Source organism: Sminthopsis crassicaudata, chromosome 1 (assembly GCF_048593235.1).
Source record: "Sminthopsis crassicaudata isolate SCR6 chromosome 1, ASM4859323v1, whole genome shotgun sequence".
Classification (NCBI taxonomy): Eukaryota; Metazoa; Chordata; class Mammalia; order Dasyuromorphia; family Dasyuridae; genus Sminthopsis; species Sminthopsis crassicaudata.
In genome coordinates, this window is record NC_133617.1 from 517,520,723 (window position 1) to 517,541,567 (window position 20,845).

The 20,845-nt window shown below is 34.0% G+C and overlaps 1 long non-coding RNA gene across 3 annotated transcripts in view; it reads right to left on the reverse strand.

The window, feature by feature from the left end:
• Positions 1-1,711: 1,711 nt before the first annotated feature.
• The window catches only part of LOC141550744 (uncharacterized), a 51,606-nt gene continuing 32,472 nt past the window's right edge, over positions 1,712-20,845 (reverse strand). For all 3 annotated transcript variants that reach the window (XR_012484678.1, XR_012484679.1, XR_012484677.1), the window contains 2 exons: positions 14,738-14,886; positions 1,712-8,603 (listed from right to left, as the gene is read on the reverse strand). This is a non-coding gene — a long non-coding RNA (uncharacterized LOC141550744). The remainder of the gene's footprint in view (positions 8,604-14,737; positions 14,887-20,845) is intronic.

Below are 20,845 nucleotides of genomic sequence, written 5' to 3' on the forward strand. Positions count from 1 at the left end.
GTACATTTTCCCCATTGTCTTCCATAGCTTGCTTTATTACAGGAGTCTATTATTGCTTGGGAGTCTACCTGCTCTTGTTGCTATATATGGCTATAATTTTATACATGTGATTTTCATTTATTTAAAAATATTTGAAGGGAAGCTAACACTGTGACTCACTAAGATAGTCATAATCCCTATGTAAAGAATAAATAGCATTAGTAGATTATGACAAAATAGAGGAAATCATCTTATGCAAAGTGCTATTTTTTTTTAAACACTACTAAGGGCAGTGAGCACTGTGAAATAGATTCACATTGCAATACAAGACTTGAAAGAGCAATTGAAAATAATATTTTATTGGGGATGGAGTTACAAATAACTTTATTTTCTATATTCAAAGTTGATACCCTTCTTGTCTACTTTTCATTATAAAAACAAATGACATTTATACAAGATGTCACAAAAGTCTTAGTGCCGAATGAAGTTTTAATATTATTGAGGCTTAAAAATTTTCATAGTTTTCTGTGCTCAGAATTTATACTTTTATTTTAAAAATATTTTTCATGAGGAAAATATCTAATATCTTTACAGGTTATCCCAAAAGTCTTAAAACTTTAATAGGGACATTTTTCAAAGTGCCTTTATACATATTATTTCATTTACACCTCTCAACAAGCTTGTGAAGAAGGTTCTACAGATATTAGTTTCTATTTTACAGATATGGGGATAGTATTTGTCCTCAATAAGCTTCATTCTACTGGTGAGGAGGTGATTGTGATAAAAAGATGAGGGAAACAAATCAAGCATAGAATATTGAGTAGGGAGAGTGCACTGAGAACTGGAAATATGAGAATGATGAAATAGGTTTGGTAATAGATAGAGAAGGTAGCAGCTAAGATGAGCCTTAAAGACAGGCAAAAGATTTTGAGAGAGAGATGAAGAAAAAATCCTTTGCATGAAAGACAATGACTTTTGTAAATGCACAGAGGTGGTAAATAGAATTTTAATTTAGGGAGCTAGGGGGATGGCTGACAGTGTACTTTGTTTGGAAGATATTTCTAAAAGAAATATAGCTGGAATTGTAGGTTGAATTCAAACTGTGGAGAGCCTTCAATGCCATACTAAGTGATTTGTATTACATCCTATAGGTAATTGGATGCCATTGGAAGATTTTGAGTAGGAGGAGCATGGTCAGACCTGTGTTTTAGAAAGAATATTTTGTCAGCTGTGAGAAGGATCTATAGACTAGGTGGTGAGGATCTGAATTAGAATGGGGCTTATGTTAGTGGAGGGAAGGAAGCCCAGATATTATGAAATTAAAACCAACTAAGGAGATGTGGCAAGATATGGAAAATGAGTTAGAGTGAAGCATCAAGGATATTTAGAAAATTAATAACTTGGGTCCCTTGGATCATCACTAAGGAGAATGGTGGTGCCCTCAACGAAATTAGGATGTTTGCAGGAGTGACAATATTAGGGAGAAGATGATGAGGTCCATCTTAGACATGTTGAATTTGGTACACTATAGAAGAGCAGGAGCTATGTATCTTGCAATGTTGACAACTTCAACAGTTCAAGGACATAATTAGGGCTAAATGTAGCAGAGGTGTGTGTGTGTGTGTGTGTGTGTGTGTGTGTTATTATTTTAAATTGATTTGCTCATGTTTTGAAGAGGGGCCAAATTGACCAGCTTATATTTGTATGATAAATCCAGAACATAGTCCAAACATTAATTTAACTTCTATATTTAATGAATCTTTCCACCATATTACAAAGTGTGCTGTATACTTAGGCTTACAGACAGATGCCCCCAAACTATTCAGAGTTGTTTGGTACATTCAGATCAGACACAATACTTAATTTACAAATAGATCTTGGTGAAAAATTAAAAGAGCAAGCACTGTCATAAGGACAGCATTTGTTAGAAACAGATTTTTCTAGAGAGTAGGATTCCACATTTGACTATATAACATTTCCCTAAAGTCTTAAGACTTTTGGGAAATTCTATATTTCACCTAGTTTTCAGAACAGGAAATGCCACTCATTGTATTTATCTTGAGTTGGCAAGTGATAAAAGCAATTAAATCTGTGAATATGAACTTTGCCCAACTGTATGCCTACAAACTTGACCTTCTAATTGAAATGGATGATTATTTACAAAAAATATAAATTGTCCAGATTAACAGAAGAGTAAATAAATTCTTAAATAGTCCCATTTTAGAAAAAGAAATTGAATTCCCTAAGAAAAGAATTTCTAGAGCCAGGTGGATTTGCAAGTGAATTCTACCAAATATTTAAAGAACAATTAATTCTAATTGTAAAACTATCTGGAAAAATAGATAAAAAAAGAGTCTTACCAAATTCCTCCTGTGACACAAATATGGTAGATACCTAAACCAGGGTTAGCCAAAATAGAGAAACAAAATTACAGACCAATTTCCCTAATAAATATTGTTGCAAACATTTTAAAATAAAATATTAACAAAGATATTAAAACAACTTATCAGAAAGATAATACACTATGACCAAGTAGGATTTATATCAGGAATGAAGGGCTGGTTCAATATCAGGAAAACTATTGCCATAATTGGTCATATCAATAACAAAATTAATAGAAATCATATGATAATTTCAATGATGCAGAAAAATCTTTTTTTAAAATTTTATTTTTAAAATTAATGTTATAATCATAACATTTTTTTGACAGTACATATGCATGGGTAATTTTTTTACAACATTATCTCTTGCACTCACTTCTGTTCCAAATTTTCTCCTCCTTCCTTCCACTCCCTCCCCTAGATGGCAGGCATTCTCATACATGTTAAATATGTTATAGTATATCCTACATACAATATATGTGTGCAGAACTGATTTTTTTTTGTTGCACAGGAAAATTGGATTCAGAAGGTAAAAATAACCTGAGAAGAAAAACAAAAATGAAAACAGTTTACACTCATTTCCCAGTGTTCCTTCTCTGGGCGTAGCTGATTCCGTCCATCATTGATTAATTGGATCTGAATTAGTAGAAAAATCTTTTGAAAAAATACAGCTCCCATTCCTATTAAAAATGCTAGAGAGCACAAGAATAAATGGAGTTTTCCTTAAAGTGATAAGCAGCATCTATCTCAAACCATCAGCAAGCATTCTTTATAATGGGGAGAAGCAAGATGCATTCTCAGTAAGATTAGGGGTGAAACAGAGCTTTATCACCACTCTTATTCAATATTGTACTAGAAATATTGGCTTCAGGAATAATAAAAGAAAAAAAATTAAAGAAATTAGAATGGGCAATGAGGAGATAAAATTATCACTCTTTGCAGATGATATGATGGTATACTTAGAGAATCCTCCAAAAACCTAATTGAAACAATTAACAGCTTCAGCAAAGTTGCAGGATATAAAATAAACCCACATAAATCATTATCATTTCTATATACTACTAACAAAATCCAGCAGTAAGAGAGAGAGAGAGAGAGAGAGAGAGAGAGAGAAATTTCATCTAAAATAGCTGTTCTCTAACTTGAACTCCTATTTTCAACTTAACTTTTACTGATAGTTTCACTTACTGGATTCAAACATTACCTTTAAAAATCAATTAGTTCTCTGGCTTCCAAAGCAAAATTCTAGGGATAAATTTACTTCCTGGGAACCTAATCCAACATTTCAGAAAAATCTGCTTTGTACTCTCTTAATAAATAAATAGACCTCAGGGAAAGTGGTTTTACTCCTCAGGCTAGAGGAAGCAAAGGAGTTTTTTGGGCAATATTTGTACCCATTCTAAAATAATTACATTACTTTAGGCCTCTCTCATATTTGATAATTATTCCTATTTACATGATACTTTATGCTTTCAAAAATCTTTCCTCACAATTATAACCCCTATTTTACAGATGAAAAGATGGAGGTTCAGAGGAGGCACACTGTTAATAAATGTTGGAACTGATACTTTAATTCATGACTACTGAATCCAAGACCAATGCTCATTCCTTTATACTCATGCTGCCTACCATATTGGCTTGTTTTCTGAAAAAAAAATACAAAAAAGACAAGTAATACTGGCTGAGTGGAATTTTTTCCCTTTTACTCTTTGTAGCCATAACTTATGCTCTTACTACCCATAGTCAATTCCTTATCTTTCCTTCTATTCTTCATTTTTTGCCTTTTGAACTTGAGCTTCTACTTAACCTTTCACAAAAAAAGGTGGATACTAAAAATAGGGAAAATGTGGTTGAGAAATCACTAGGATTCTCCATGATCAAGACAGTGTTTAGCATCAAAGAGTTTAATGTCAAAGGGGGCAGTCTGGCTACCAAAGAGTGAGTGAGATGATTGCTACGTGATAGTAAGGCATAAACACAAATGTGCTGGAAGATATTGTACCTCCTAATTTTAACACGAACACACATTTTATGAGTGTGCTCCAAAAAAATTAAAACATGAAGTCATGAAGATACTAATTCCATTCTAAATATACCATCATATAAAATTACTTCTCTGCATCTTACTACTGTGCAAGTAATGTCTATTAATGCATAACTTTCATGCTTTTAATTGATATAGTGTCTCAAGATTTTATCAACAGCATCTACAAAGCAGCGGCAGTGACCAAATAATCAGCAGGTGATTTAATAGACTGTCATGAATATTAAAATCTTTAATGACATAAAATTAGTTTAAAAGTGTGGAGCTACAAGAACCAATAAAGGAGGAAGACAAACTAGAATTCAATATCTCTAGGGCTCAATAAAATGGAGTTGAACTAGATAATAACCTAAATCTCTTTCAATCCTAAATCTAAAATAATCTTAGTCAAGATCAAGCCAATTTTAGCTCTCAATAATCTTAGTCAAGTCATTTGATGACAATGAATGGAGAAACACTTCAATGGAGATACTGACCACTAAAACAGAAGAACTGCAACATGCATAAAATGGACTTAAGACTTGAATACTTTTGTTATGTTTCAGCATTTTAAAATGTTAGAATTGATAACCGATCTCACCAGTTATAGGTAAAGTTTTCATACTTCTTTTTGTTAATGTGATCCTGAGTTCTAAGTCATAAAATAAATCATTACCCGCCAGTACAGGACATTCAATTAAAATAAAACTTCATCAGAACATATACAATAACAACAACATTGTAGAATCAGAAATCTCAAGAAATCTGATCAATACAATGACAATTTATGATTCCAGAAGACCCATGATGGAACATATTATTCACCTCCTAATAGAAGTGACAGACTCAATGTACAGAATAAGACTGTTTTTTTTTGATATAGTCTATGGGAGAATTTGTTTTGCTTGACTGTATACAATTGTTTCAAAGTTTTCTCTGTCTCTGTCTCTGTCTTTTTCTCTTTTGGGGTAAGAGGAGAAATTAGGAGGGAGAGAGAACAGATCTTGTTCATTAAAAAATAAATACAACAACCTCTTTCCCTAAGTCTAAATTTGATGAAATTGGAGAAACTAATAAAATCTGAAGAGGAAAAAGTTTTAATTCTCCAATTTATTACAAATCTTCATGTATATAAAATTCAAATTCTGTTAGTTACAGCTATTAATGAAATAGAGGACAAAACCATTATTGACATCCCAAATTATTTTGAAAAAAAGCATAGCATAGATACACCAGAATTTCAAGCAAAACCAAGATAAAAACTTTCAAATATAGAAATCCAGTAGAAAAGGTAAGAAAAATGGGACCAGGATTTACTACATATCATGTCTATTGCTCTGCTATAAGAGGATGCTTTCAATAAACCCACAGAGGATGAATTTATATTATAATACTTTTTATCAAACTATAAAAGTCAATTATGTATCAACTGCGAAATAGTTAGAACAATCAATATAAAAGAATACTGGCAGGATAGTGACTTGAATCTGATTAATTACTAGCTAAAATCCATGGGAAAAGGTAAGAAAGAGCTGTTGTTATAAATAACTTAAAAGTCTACAAAAGTAGTTCCCTCACTACAACCCTATGAGGTGGAAAGTAAGTATTATTTTCACTATTTTATCAGTTAGGAAGATCTAACACAATTCAGTGACTAGAGTCTTAGGCTTGGAGCTTATGTTCAGATCCTGCTTCTGATATTCACTAACTGTGTGACGCTGGACAAGTCACTTAAATTTTGTATGGTAACTTCAGATTATCTGTAAGGATAACTACTAATTCTTACACATAGTTTAAGAAGAAACTGAGAATTAGTAATCCTAAATGACGTGTTCACCATCACAAAACTAGGAAGTTTCCTAGCCAGAATCCAAACTTAACTATCCTGATTTCCATTCCAAAGGTAGGTCTTTTACCAAGTGCCACAGTCCTTATATTCTCTACTTTGTGCTTTAATCTACTTAAGTAGAAGAAAAAAAACGAGAACTATGATACTTCATTTTTTTATTTCACAGAGTTGCTGCATGGATAAAAAGAAATATTTGTAAGCACATTTCAAAGAACTGAAAAACATGTGAGAGATTTTGTTAGATAATGTTGTTTTATTGATATTTCCTATGCTAAATTTCTTTTTGAGTTAATTTTGAGCCTTAGTGCTAGAAAAATTTTACTTAAATTAGCAAGAGAGAGAAGCCAGGAAACTGAATAGGACAAGAAGTAGAGTATAATAATTTATAACTGCAGTATCTAGGAAAAGATCTGTGAGATTTGTGTGCATTTGTAGTGGTGGTAGGAGCAGAGAGAAGAGATTGTTATGCTTCTCTAAGTTCATGGCTGTGGAGAACCTTTTTTTTTTTGTAAGCTTTTTTATTTTTAATACACATTGCTTTATGAACCATGTTGGGAGAGAAAAATCAGAGAGCAAAAGGGAAAAACCATGGGAGAGATTAAAAAACAGAAAAAAGAAGTGACCATAGCATGTGTTGATTACATTCAGTCTCTTTAGATCTTTTTCTGGATGCAGAGGGCATTGTCTGTCCAAAGTCTATCGGGATTGCTTTGCATCACTGAACCGCTTAGAAGAACCAAGCCTTTCATAGTTGATCCTAGCACACTTTCCGTTATTGTGTACAATGTATTCCTGGTTCTGCTCATTTCACTCACCATCAATTCATGTAACTCTTTCAAGGCCTTTCTATAATCAGCTTGTTCATCATTTTTTATAGAACAATAACATTCCATTACCTTCATGTACCACAGCTTGTTCAGTCATTCCCCAATTGAAGGGCATCTACTCCTTTCCAATTTTTTGTTACCACATAAAGAGCCACTACAAACATTTTTTGTACATGTGGGTCCTTTTCACTCCTTTATGTTTTTCTTGGAGTGCAGACGCAGGAATGGTACTGCTGGTCAAAGGGTATACACAGTCTTACAGTCCTTTGGGCATAGTTCTAGATTGCTCTCCACAATGGTTGGATCATTTCACAACTCCACCAACAATGCATTAGTGTCTCAGTTTTCCCAACATTTATCATTATCTTTCCCTGTCATCTTAGCCAATCTGAAGGTATGAGGTGGTATCTCAGAGTTGTTTTAATTTGCATTTGTCTAATCAATAGTGATTTAAAACATTTTTTTCCTGAGGCAATTGGGCTTAAGTGACTTGCCCAAGGTCATACAGCTAGGAAGTATTTAGTATCTGAGGTCACATTAGAATTGAGGTTCTCTTGACTTCAGGGCTGGTGCTCTATTCACTATACTACCTAGCTGCCCCTAGAGCATTTTCCCCATATAATTATAAGTGGCTTTGATTTCATTATCTGAAATATCATATGCTTTGACCATTTATCAATTGGGGAATGACTTGTATTCTTATATATTTGACACAGTTTTTTATATATTTTAGAAATGAGACCATCAGAAATACTGGCTGTAAAGATTTCCCCCTAGCTTTGTACTTCCCTTTTAATCTTGTTTCTCTTGGTTTTGTTTGTGCAAACCCTTTTTTAATTTAATGTAATCAAGAGTTGTCCATTTTGCTTTTCATAATGTTCTCTTATTTTTTGGTCATAAAATTCCTCCCTTCTCCAAAGATCTGATAGGTAAATTATTCCTTGTTCTTAGGGAGAACTTCTAATTTAGAAACTCTCTCTACCAATGCAAAATTTGAAGTCTGAAACTCATAGGCAATTTTTAATCTTAGAGATTTACTTGGGGTCCTTAAGAGGTCACACAACCAGATGTATCTGATGAAAGACTTGGATTCTGCTCTCACAGACTCCAATACTGGCCATCTTTCAGTTGTAGTACCTAAGGTTGGGGAGACAGAATCTGAAATGTAGAACAGTTAAATCTATATCATGATGAGTAATTTTATGAAAGGATCCTACTGTGATCTGAATGAAACAATGAAACATGGCCACAATTTCCATATTGAATATATTCCTGCATGAACACATCTTAAATTAACACTTTAAAATTCCTGCTCAACATTCAGCTTGGGCTTCACTATTTCATAGGAATCTCCTAAGGGGGCTCTCCTTCTCCATGAAGCAATGCTTTTCCTATTACCATATTATTAATAACTTTAGGCGACTGTTTTATCAACAAGGTGGAAAGATTCAATTGGGAGTAGCGTTGATTTCTTGGGCTCTTCCTGAGGCTGCTGTAGCATCTTGAGTCTCCCTTCCAGTCTCTGAGTCCATTCACAACGGAGCCTGTAGACAGGAAAAAGATTCTTTGAGCACACATGAACCAACTTTCAGATTCAAGTTTTTTTTTTTTTTTTTTTTAATTATTATTCTTCACCCTCTTATTATTCTTATTATTCTTCAGCTTCTCTTATCACTCTGCCACATGTGTACAGGAAGGCTCTACTCTGTTCTATCCTGCCACTCCCGGCTTTGACTTTCAGGGCTGAGAAATTTGGAAAACATATGGTTGGGTGGGTATCACTTCACAGTGAGAAGCCTGTGTGACCTTGTCAAGATTCCTAATGAATCACAAGTGCAAAGTATTAGTATTTATTAGTATTTAGTATCATATCTTCTGTGGGTTATGCTATTAGGTACAAGGAAAGGGCTCTTTTCTATTTAAAGACTTTCCACTCAAGGTCATAGTTTATATGAAAGAAGAGAAAGCTTTAGCTTAGTACTAACACTGCTTCGTGTCTTTCCTGGTGGGATGGAATAGTGGCTATATTGCCCTAGGATAGTAGTATTATGATTTTCTTAAATCCATGAATCAATCAATGAACATTTGTAAAGTGAATGAACACTCATTAAGAATTTACTAAATGTCTACCTTGCCAAACTTCATTTTCCAGAGATAAATCTAGAATTAGGGATGGCAGGATTAGGAACTCAAATGGAACCTTGCTGTCCTGAGTGAATTGGTGAAATTTAAAGATGTGTATGTAAGGTCCCTATGATACTAAAGTGATTTCTCTTTTTCTTGGAAGCTTTCTAAGTCAATATTTCATACACATTCAAGCCCTGCTCCAGAACAAAAATTCCACGGTGATAGGGGTTGCCTTTTCTGATCATTACAGGGAAGCTGTCATGCTACTATTCTGAAAGGCACCCTATTTAAAGTTCTTCTAAGAGGGATGCTGCAGATGTGCAACAATTGAAAGAAGGCTGAATTTGGAGTCCAAAGGATTTTTGTTCCAACTCTCTTACTTGCTGCTTATTTGACCTTGGACGAGTAATTTCACCTTTATGTCTATTAATAATCACAGCTAGTATTTATTTAGTGCTTTAAGGTTTGAGATTGAGCAGATAAATGACACAGTGGTTAGAGCACCAGGCCTGGTATCAGGAAGCCCTGAATTCAAATCCAGCTTTAAGCCACTTACCACCACTATATGCCCTGGGCAAATTAACTTCATTTGCCTATTTACTCATTTGTGAAATCAGCTGGTAAAGGAAATAGCAAATCAATCCTGAATCTTTGCTAAGAAAATCCCAAATGATGTCACAAAGAATAAAATAAGACTGAAATTAAACACAAAAAGCTCTGCAAAGTACTTTATGAATATCTTATTTGATCCTTATAATAACCCTGTAAGATAGGTGCTATTATTATCCTTATTTTAATATGAGGAAACTGAGTTTTAGAGACTGATTTGCCAAGATAGATACATAAAGCTAGAAAGTATCATAAGACAGTATTTGAACTGAGATTTTTAAAGTTCAGTACTCTATTCAGTATAGATGGCCCTTAGCTATCTATAAATTGAGGAGGTTGGACTAGATGACCTTGAAGGTCCCTTCTGCTCTAAATCTATGACTCTCAGCCAGCTACATGACCAGACATTCTATTCTTGTTCAGTAATTGCTGCTTTCTTGTCCTGCAAAGGAAAGCTCTTTTGGGAGTAGTTATGATGATTGCTGGTAGAAGAAGCTAACACTCCATGTAAAAGGAAGGTCTAAGCCCAAAAGTAAATCACCCATATTAAGCTAATTCTTTGGTTGTATGTTAGGAATCTTTGGAATTACCATGAATTCACTCAGGCCACAATGATAGCTTGCTAGAGGGCTCTATAATGTACCAGGTGTCTACTTGGAATTAATTTTGTTTTCAAAGGTGCCCTTGGGCAATGAGAAAATCTGGCTTAATGTTTGTATTTCTATACAAACACCTGGGGATTCAGAACTGGGTAGTTTTGATCTCCAACAATTTTTGAAAGATTGATGGCTCATGTGTTAATCCTGGAGCATAGATGCCAATGACAATTGTCTCTGCCTTTGCCAGGGGAAAAAAACACTCACATACACAACAACAGACTTTAATGTTGACATTTTAGATGTCCTAGTTAGTACCTCATGGAATGGGAGCTTACATAATTTTTCCTTTTTTTTTTTTTTTTTTTTTTTTTAACGAGAGGAAGTGACAATCCCTGGTGCTAAAAAGACAACCAAACACATAAACAGAAAAACAACAAAGAATATACCGTATTTACTTGTGTAATCCCATAAACTCGATTTTTGAAAATCAGTATGGCATTTTTCCCCAGTAAAAAAAATGTCCTCTTTTGGGAGTTCCTTTAGCTATTAGCAGGATAGAAACAGTTGAAGAATTATGTGACTCTGTTTGCTGAAAGTCACACAATGTTTTACTACTGTTCTTATAAGTATATCAGAAATTCAATACAGGGAAAATTAATGCTTAGGCCTATAAGCATTGTACATATCCATATGAAACAGAGTTTAGCCTTATTCTTTTGCTTTGGTCCCCAGAGAACAAAAGTTGAAGGAATAGGTTGAAATTGCAAAAGACAGATTTTAGACTACATGGAAGAAAAACATACTAAGAACTAGAATTATCCCAAAATTCAATGTATTGTTTTGAAAGTTAATTAATTTCCAATCACTAGAGAATGAATGAATACTATCTATAGAAGAAATTCCTAAAATTCTGTGATTCTAAGTTACTAGTGGTAGTGGTACTAGTGGTGCATCTTGATTCAACCTGTCAGCAGTAGTAGTTGACAGCAAGGTACTTATGCAAATAAAACACAGTGTCTAGTTACATTTAGTAAAGTGCATTTTCTTGTCCTTGAGTCATTTCAGTCATATTTTAGTCTCTGTGGCCCCATTTGGCGTTTTGTTGGCAAGGATACTGTAGTGATTTGCCAGTTTCTTCTCCAGCACATTTTTTATTTTTTTGGCTGAGGCAATTGGGTTAAGTGACTTGTCCAGGGTCACACAGCTAGGAAGTATTAAGTGTTTGAGGTCAGATTTGAACTCAGGTCCTCCTGACTTCAGGGCTGGTGCTCTTATCAACTGCACTACCTAACTGCCCCTCCAGTTCATTTTATAGATGAAGAAATGAAGACAAGCATTATCAAAGAATTTGCCCAGACAGCTAGTGTCTGAGGCTGACTGCAGAACAGTCTGCTCTATCCAATTATCCATTTAGCCTGCTCATAGTTAGCAAATAATTAATACTTGTTATTTCTTGTCTTCCTCTATCCTTTATGGGAGAAAATATTTGGTAAGAAAAGAGAGTACTGGAAGTAACTGCATAAATTGATGGATGTCTTACTATTATGGGACCTTTTATTAGGAGGGTTCTATACTCTGATATAATGCAGATCCATTCTGAACATTGACTAAAAATATTCATTGCTGAAAATGCTAGAATGGACCTTATCAATTACTACCTCATTTATAATGAAATATTGCGAGCTTTGAAGGCAATATTAACTGATAGACTCAAAGTGCATATTGAAGCATAATTTTTCTTGCTTATTTTACAGCCTTGGCAAATGTGGAAATATGTTTTGTATGATTTCATGTATATAATAGATATTGTTCTTGTTTTCTCAATGGGTGACAGACCGGGTGAGAGAGGGAGAATATTTGTAATTCAGTATAAAAATAAAAAAGAAGGTAATATTAAAGAGAACCTCTATTATATAAAGATAAAAATGGACAAGAACAATGGGGAATGAAATAAGAAAGACTCGCATTTTTATAGTGCATTAAGTTTAAAAATTTTTTTCCTCTCCCAAGCCTTGTTATTTAGGTGATACAACTATTATTATTAACTTCATTTTCCAGATTACAAAGTAGAAGCTCAGAAAGACTAAATGACTTACCCAAGATAACTTAGTAAGTATCAGAAACTATACTGCAGATGCCAAGTCGCCTTGTGCACTTTCCACTACATCAAAAGGAAAATACCAACAGTATGTCCTTGGGTTTCAGGACTGATGTAATGACAACTGCATCAGGAGAGAACTGTTCTGTTGCCTCTTGACAGGTGTTTGGGGTAGAATTCAGAGGATAAAAAGAAGGCACTAGTTTATGCCAAGCCTATGGGGAATCTCATGGAAGGTACAAAGACATGGAAAAGCCAAATGTAACAGTCAAGTGAAGGGTGGGCAGATGAAAATTGAGAAGAGAGAGGGGACAGAAAATTGTGTGTGGTGCTGTAGGGTGGTGAGAGGATTTGCTTAAGCTTGAAGATTTGGTACTTAAAGTATCATCTAACTATATGTGTTTAATAAAGGGAGCAGATATCTTGAATGACAGAGACAGGACCCATGTCTTAAAGACACAGTGGAACATGGAAGGAAGGGAGTGCTGACAGAATAGATTTTTCAGGGGAACCTTTCACACTTGGCACAGATTTGTGAGATCAAATCTCCTCTGGCCATGTCAGATCTGAAGACTGACAGTTTTCAGTTTCAACACTGGCTTAACAAGGACAACAGCTGGGTACTTTCATTTCAAGATTAGTGCTGTGGATGCTTTACGTAGAGCACTTTGTTAATTTCGAACTCTTCAGAGTCACACTATCTTAGTATGATTATAAATTAATCTTCTTACTTGGATGTATTCTATAGTGACAGGCAAATTTTGGGTCAAAGATTAGTTTTATATATTATTCAAAGCATGGAACCCTCACTCAGTTCACAAGAGTTGGAAGGGACCTGAAAAGGTATTTAATCCAACCCACTCCTTTTATAGATGAAGAATCTGAAAATTGCAAAGATATTAACTTATTGCGGATCATATAACCAATAAATGAAGGTATCTTTCCTTTGAAGCAGGCACTTGGTGGAATGGAATCAACAGTGGATCTGAGCTCAGAAGATCTAGATTTTAGCCCCTTACTAGACAGATGATGGAGGGAAAAAGTACTGACTCAGGTGTCAAATGACTTGAGTTCATATTTATTTAGGATGTTTACTACCTGTGTAAGTATAAATTGGGCCAATATATAATCCCTGGATCTCACTATCTTGTGTTTGGATTAGAAGTTCTCAGAATTCTCTTCTAGTTCCAGTTCTATGCGAGATAAAATTTGCCTCACTTGGTTTCCCCATTTGTACATTGAGAATAATATTTATAAAAAGAAGCATGATTAAGTAGATAAAAGACTGACTTTGGTACTTAAGAAAAAACCTTCTCTCAAGTCTTCTCCCTTATACTAGTTGAATGACCATAAGTGAGTCAATTCTCTAAGTCAATTCTCTAAGATTATAAACTACAGCTGAGTTGCCAAAATACATTGGTAAGGGAGTTTTGATACTGAAAGTTCCCTATCCTGATGAAATCCCAAATTAAGACTGCTATACCCACTCTTTCTCTCCTCCTTTCCCACATACTATCCCACAATGTAATATTTTTACCATTATATTCATATTGAACTTAGTCTGTCAACAAAGAGAAGTAATATTAGTTTTGGTCTCAAGCTTCTTACCAACTTCTGAGATCAAGTGTGAACATGATTACCATATATACATTTCTCATTGGTCCTATATCCCCCATAAAATTGATGTGTCAAAGTTCAAAGTCCTATTCCTTCACCATTAATAACAAGGTTCATTATCATTCATGAGAGGTAATTTTTTTTCAGAATTTCAGAATTATGATGCTATAGTTCTAATCATTTTGGAATGAAAAGCAGGTAATCAACATTTGAAACATTCCAACTCTTACAGGAGGAAAAGTCTTCTGCTCATTTAATGTTTTCAATTGCTTGCCTTTCCTTTCATGTTTATTTTTCTTTAATAATTCTATGCAGAAATTAATAGTAGTCACTTCTTGGAATTAATTGGCAATTATTTGTAGGCAGATAACTGTTTTTAGAAAGTGAATTAGAGGGTCCCCAAGAAGAAATAGTGTTATCTTATGGTTCTTTAATATTTTAAATGCCAGGTGGAAACTAATAAAACTTTATAGTAAATTCCAGTATGACAGTGTTAATGTGTTGAAAGGCTGCCAACATCTTGTAGACATGTAGCAGTACCATAATCTTCATCTAATCCATCATTGTATATTTAGATGGGGGTTGGACAAAATCCAGACAAATTTTGCTGTTACATGACACTACTTACTTATCCAGGGCACTCCTGCTTATTCGAGAGTTTTCACTTTCCACTTGCTTAGCATGGTGTTCAATTTTTTTCTCCCAAAAGTTTTTTAGTCCACCTGCATCATGCACAGTCATTTCAGGATGTTTCCATCTGTAGTTCTTACTCATTTTCTGAAAGTTATAAAAAATGATTGTAACTTTTTTTTTGGCTATGGGATTGAGTTGAGGGAGTCAGGAAGTAGACTAAATTTTGTGAATAAAACAAAACCCCCAAAACTCTCCCCCCCCAAACCAGCTAGAGAAAGCCACAAGAAGATCACATTATGCACAGAGGAAGTCCACATGTTCTGTGGACATGTACTGTCAAGAGGTCTATATCTGAAAGCAACACATAAGCATTTTGTAACAAAAAGTTACATTTTTGGAGAGATCTCTGGTATAACACTGTACATAGCCACCACTCATTATTGACATAATGTTGTTAATACTATCTTTTATAATAATAATAGGTAACTTGCATGTAATTTTTTTTGATGACAAGAAAAATTTTTAATGCAATTCTTTCTCTCTCTCTGTCTCACTTTAATTCTCTTTTGGTTGTTGTTATTAATTTTCCAAATACATGCAAAGATAGTTTTCAACATTCTTATTTACAAAATTTTGTGTTCCAAACTTTTTTCTCCCTCTCTCCCTACCCCAGACAGCAAACGATCTGATATAGCTGCATATCTCTTTAATTCCTTTTAAGAATTTTTTTTGGTCACACATAGAATCTAGCACATAGCAATTGTTTGAAAATGTTGCTGAATTGATTTAAATCACTGCATAGAGTTTTAGTTTGTTTGATTCTGTGACCTATTAAAAAGAATGAGATATTTTCTTGAAGTACTTCAACTAGTTTCTAGTTTGTCCAAATAATGAATCTCCTGAAGTGATCACATTATTCAAAATTGCACTTCACAGTTCCATTGAACTGGAACCAATGACTATATTTTAAATAATTATAATTTTCAATTGTATGAATTCCAAAACATGCAACTACCTCATGAGATTCATTATATACACTAATCAGGACCTAGTTCCATTTCCTATGGTAACTGCATTCATGAATACATGGTACCATTTGGAAAATGGCCAAGACATCAAGAAGTATCCTGGTGTTCGAAAACATTTATTTTCATTGATTTTAATTTTGTTGAATTCATTTTTATGATATCTCAAGCTCAACATATTCAAAATAGAACTCATTATCTTTCCCCTAAACTTGTTCCTCCTCCAGTCATTTCTATTTTTGTGGAGGGTATCACTATCTTTCTGCTCATTTGGGTTTACAACATAGGAATTGTCCTGAACTATTTTTTCTTCCTCATCCCTCCTCCACATCAAATTAGATTCCAAATCATAGTTATTTATTTTACCTCCAAATCATCTCTCATATCCACCCCCTTTTCTATTACCCTTTTCAAACAGCTATCACCCTAATTCATGTATTCACCACCTCATCTGGGCCACTTTCCATACTGCAATAGTTTTCTATATAACTGCCAAAATAGTCTTTTTGTCATGTCAGTTGGTCCAGTGATACTGTGCAAAATATTAGAATCTTCAGTTACTATTTTTTTTACCTTCAGTATAAAATATAAGCTCTCTAGTTCATCATTTTAATCTCTTTGCAATATGTCCAGTCTATCTTTCTAGAATTATTCTATTATTCACTCCTCTTTAAACAGTATAGTTCTAGAAAAATTGATTTACTGATAGTCCCTAAATTTGATATTTTATTTCTCATCTTTATACCACTACTAGGCTGTCTCCCATTCAACAAATACTTTCTTTTAACTTTCACTTCTTAGAATCCCTAGCTTCCTTCAAGACTCTGATTATGTATCATTCCACATGAGAAGCCTTTATTGATTACCTTACTTCTAGCTCTAAATCTTTGCTGTATTATCTGTGATGTAGTTGGGATTGTTTTTATCCTTTTAACATGAACATGTATATGCTTATCTGTTCATATGTTATGTAGCCACAGTATATAGGAACTAAACTCTGTGAGGACTTAACTCTAGTTTCTTCTTTGCATTCCCAGAAGTTAGCACAGTAGTTTTCATAGAGTAGGCATGTCGCAAACTCTTGTTAGATTAGACAGGACTGGATCAGAACTCATAGGATCATAGGATTTAGAATTTCAAAGATTATTCAGGCCAAGTTCCTGATTTTAAAATGATGTGCACAGTTTACATAAGACAGAGTCCTTGCTTTTATGGAACTTCAGATCTAGAAGGGGAGCATGAAACATATAATAACTAATACAAAGCATTAAAAATGAAAAATACATGAAAAATAATTCAGAGGAACATATAAAAGGATAATGTTAGAGACAAGGTGGAAAAAGATTATTCCCAATTAATGGAAGATCAGAAAGAAATGTAGTTTAACAGGCTTTTCAAGATAGATAGGGATTCTACCAACTAGGTGGTGTAGAATAGATAGAAACCAGAAAGGCTCATCTTTGTAAGTTCAAATCTGGGTCAGACATTTACTAGTTGTGTGACTCTGAGCAATTATTTACCTTGTTTGCCTTTGATTCCTCATTTGCAAAATGAACTAGAAAAGGAAAGGCAAACAACTATACTATTTGTCAACCCCCCAAAAAAAAAACAACCCAATAAGGTCACAGAGAGTCAGACATGATTGGAAAATGGCTTAACAATAGCAACAGCAAAGGATTCTACAGGCTAAGATGAATGGGGAGGGCATTATGGGCAAAAGAAGAAACTTCAAAAGTCTAGAGTCTAGAAAGTGAAAAATGTATATACTTCATTGGAGTAATGGAGTACATGGAAAGAAGCTGTTTGAGATCAATATGGAAAGGTAAGGTGCATCTAGATTATGGAGGATCTTGAATATTAACTAGAACAAAGATTTTGAACTTTACATGGTAGACAAGTGTAGGGTGCCATTGTAGGATTTTGAATGTAGGAATGACATATAACCAGATCTGTCATTATTTTGAAGAATAACTTGAAGATGTAGGTAGCAGAGGTGGGAAGATTTATTGATTAATCTTTAATATTTCAAGCCTATGCATTCTATTATCACCTCCATTTTACAAATGAGGAAACTGAGGTTCATAGAGATTAATACACTTATCCAAGTTCATAAGACTAATAACTATCTCATGTGGTTTCCAAACTTAGGTCTTCCAGATTCCAACTCTCCATCCATTCTGCCACACTATTTCTCCTATGAGAACCGTGTACTTGTAGGGAGGAATATGAGACTATTTTGTGGGAATCTTATTGAAATAGTGGTTTGAAGAGTAAATCCCAAGAAGATATTACAATTGAGAAATTGTCATTGCCACAAGAGCCTTGCTTACTCAAACAGAATCTTTAGAGTGCCATGGGAAAACCCTGAAAACTATTTATAAAGACTTAGAGAAATAACATTTTTAATCTTTTACAAGGTTTTCAGAATATGCAGAGGAAAATTAGTTGTTTGTGAATCCCTCTGAATTGCAAAACTTAAGAGATAAGAAGCTTTGTTTGGGATTTGAGTTAGAAAAAAATGAAAAGTGACATCTTTAGCAAATGTTCAATGGAAAGGTTGCTGATGAGGTGGATCACATCTTGTGTTATCTGGTGAGGGTTTTGTTTCAAAAAGAGAAAATAAGTAACATAAAAAAACAACATGGAAGAACTTTGTTTTCATGATATCCATTTTCCAAGGAGATCAATGAACTTCTCAGAATTGATTTCACTGTTTCTCCCTTGTTTCTATGAGACTGATCAGTGTTTGGGATGATTGTTTTCCTTTTCCCTTTGGGGAAAATGAAACATACAAAGATCATGGTTTATTTGCAGTTATCTAACTGGGAAGTGGGTGACCAAATTTCCTACCTTTTAAAAGGATACTTTAAAAATAAATTTCTAAAGGTACTACCTCAAATCTGTTAGACTGGCTAATAGAACAGATACAAAATGATAAATGTTGGCGATGTGGGAAAATTGAGACAGTGTTGGTAGAGTTGTAAACTGATTCAAACATTATGTAGATGATTTAGAACTATGCCAAAATATTTATAGCAGCTCTTTTCTGGTGGTAAAGAATTGGAAGTTGAGGGGATGCCCATCAATTGGGGAATGGTTAATTTGTGATATATGATTGTGAATGGAATACTATTGTGATATAAAAAACATGGGTAGATGCTCTCATAAAAACCTGGAGAGGCTTACATGAACTGATGTAAAGTAAAATGAGTAGAATCAGTGTACAGTGATATATACTATACACAGTAATTGCAATATTATAAGATAATCAACCATGAATTCTCAGCAACACAATGATCCAAGACAACTTTGAAGGATTTATCATGAAAAATGTTATCTATCTCCAGAGAAATAACTGATGAATACAGATTGAATATAGATGAATATAGTCTATATATAGGTTGAAGCATTCTTTTTTCAAGTTTTCTTCATTTTTCTTGGGTTTTTATTTTGTTCTCTGTTTTCTATGATTGTGACTAATGTGGAAATATGTTTTGCATGATTATATATGTATAAGTTACATAGAATTGCTTGACTTTTCAATGAGGGAGAGAATTGAGAACTCAATTTTAAAAATAAATATTGGAAATTGTTTTTATGTGTAATTGGGGAAAAATAAAATATAAAATTATTGACAAAAATAAAATTTTATATGAGATATGATAAATTTTAGAGTAGAATTCAATCTTTTGGGGAGTCCTATTTAGACTTCTCAGTACTACCCACTGACTATTCATTTCCTGGAGTTCAACCTTGAACTGAGTTTGGAAAATGAAGAACAGTAGGAAACAAAATTAAAATACTGTTAACTCACAGCTTTCCCTTTGGGGAAATTGATTTTTACTATAAACTGTTATGTTCGATAGAAAGATTTGATCAATGATTTTAGAATAAAAAATAAGAAAAAACAGCCATAAGCACAGCTGGAATGCTCAGAGGCCACAGAATAATACTATCTTGACTGCTGCCAGCAGCACCTTGCTTTACAAAGCAAATGAGACATATATTAATGACTCCTGGGAATTTGCCCTTTCATATCTTGAAACTGTGTTCATAGCATACTTCATGAAAATATTAGACTGTCTTCCTCAGGAGCTACCATTTGTTTAAAAAAAAAAGTGAGAGAATGTGCTATTTACATCTTCACACCCTTTCATCATTCTGTATCTATAAATCATGCTGACACCCAGAAACTCTTCCAGGACGGGCTGTTGGCTCTCAGACAAGCTCTTTAGATAGTTATACTCTTGTCTCTAAAATCCAGTGCAGCCTGTTGATGGGCTGTCTAAGCCAGCTTGTCCTACCAATGCCATTCTTCTCTGAATCACATTACATTCCTCCATGCTGGGTTTGACTTTGATTCAATAGTGAGATCTGAAATATCCGTCACTGTTCAATTGCTATTAACTTACTTAGTATATAAGAAAACAACAACCAAAAAACCCTAAACCAAAAACAAACAAACAAAAAAACATTCCCTAATAGAACAGAAGACGCCTTAATTACTATTGGTATTTTTCTCTCTAAATCCTCTTAGTCAATTTAAATGTTATCAGATACTTTTGGGTGAATTATTATTATTTCCTTTTCCATGTGTAAAGCTAAGGATCCAACACCTATCTTAGAGAATTATTGCTTAATTGGTATTTCTTTTCTAAAGTATTCTATATCTCTTGCTGCATGTTCTTGACTTTACCAGGAGAGACTAAGCTTTGGCCCATTTGAGTATGACCATAGAGCCAGGCTTTGGCTGTTTTCTGGGTACCTGTCCAGTTAAATGTGAATAGACTCATCACTAGTGGATTTGCCAATAGATGATGAATTATTTGGTCATGGCAACTGTTAAAACAAAAAAAAATATAAAATGTCTCTAATTCCTAAGCAGCTTTTATTTCACTGTTGCAGTGATGGTTGATAGACTGGTGCAACTGGGGACAGAGTTTTCAGAATCTCATGATTTTTGGTGTCTAAGGATATTCCTTGGTAAACTGAATGTAAGGTTCTTGAACAATGGCCAATGAGTTGATATTACTATTAGAGGAAGTGTGTCATGTTGATATTGTTATTTTTCTCTTTTA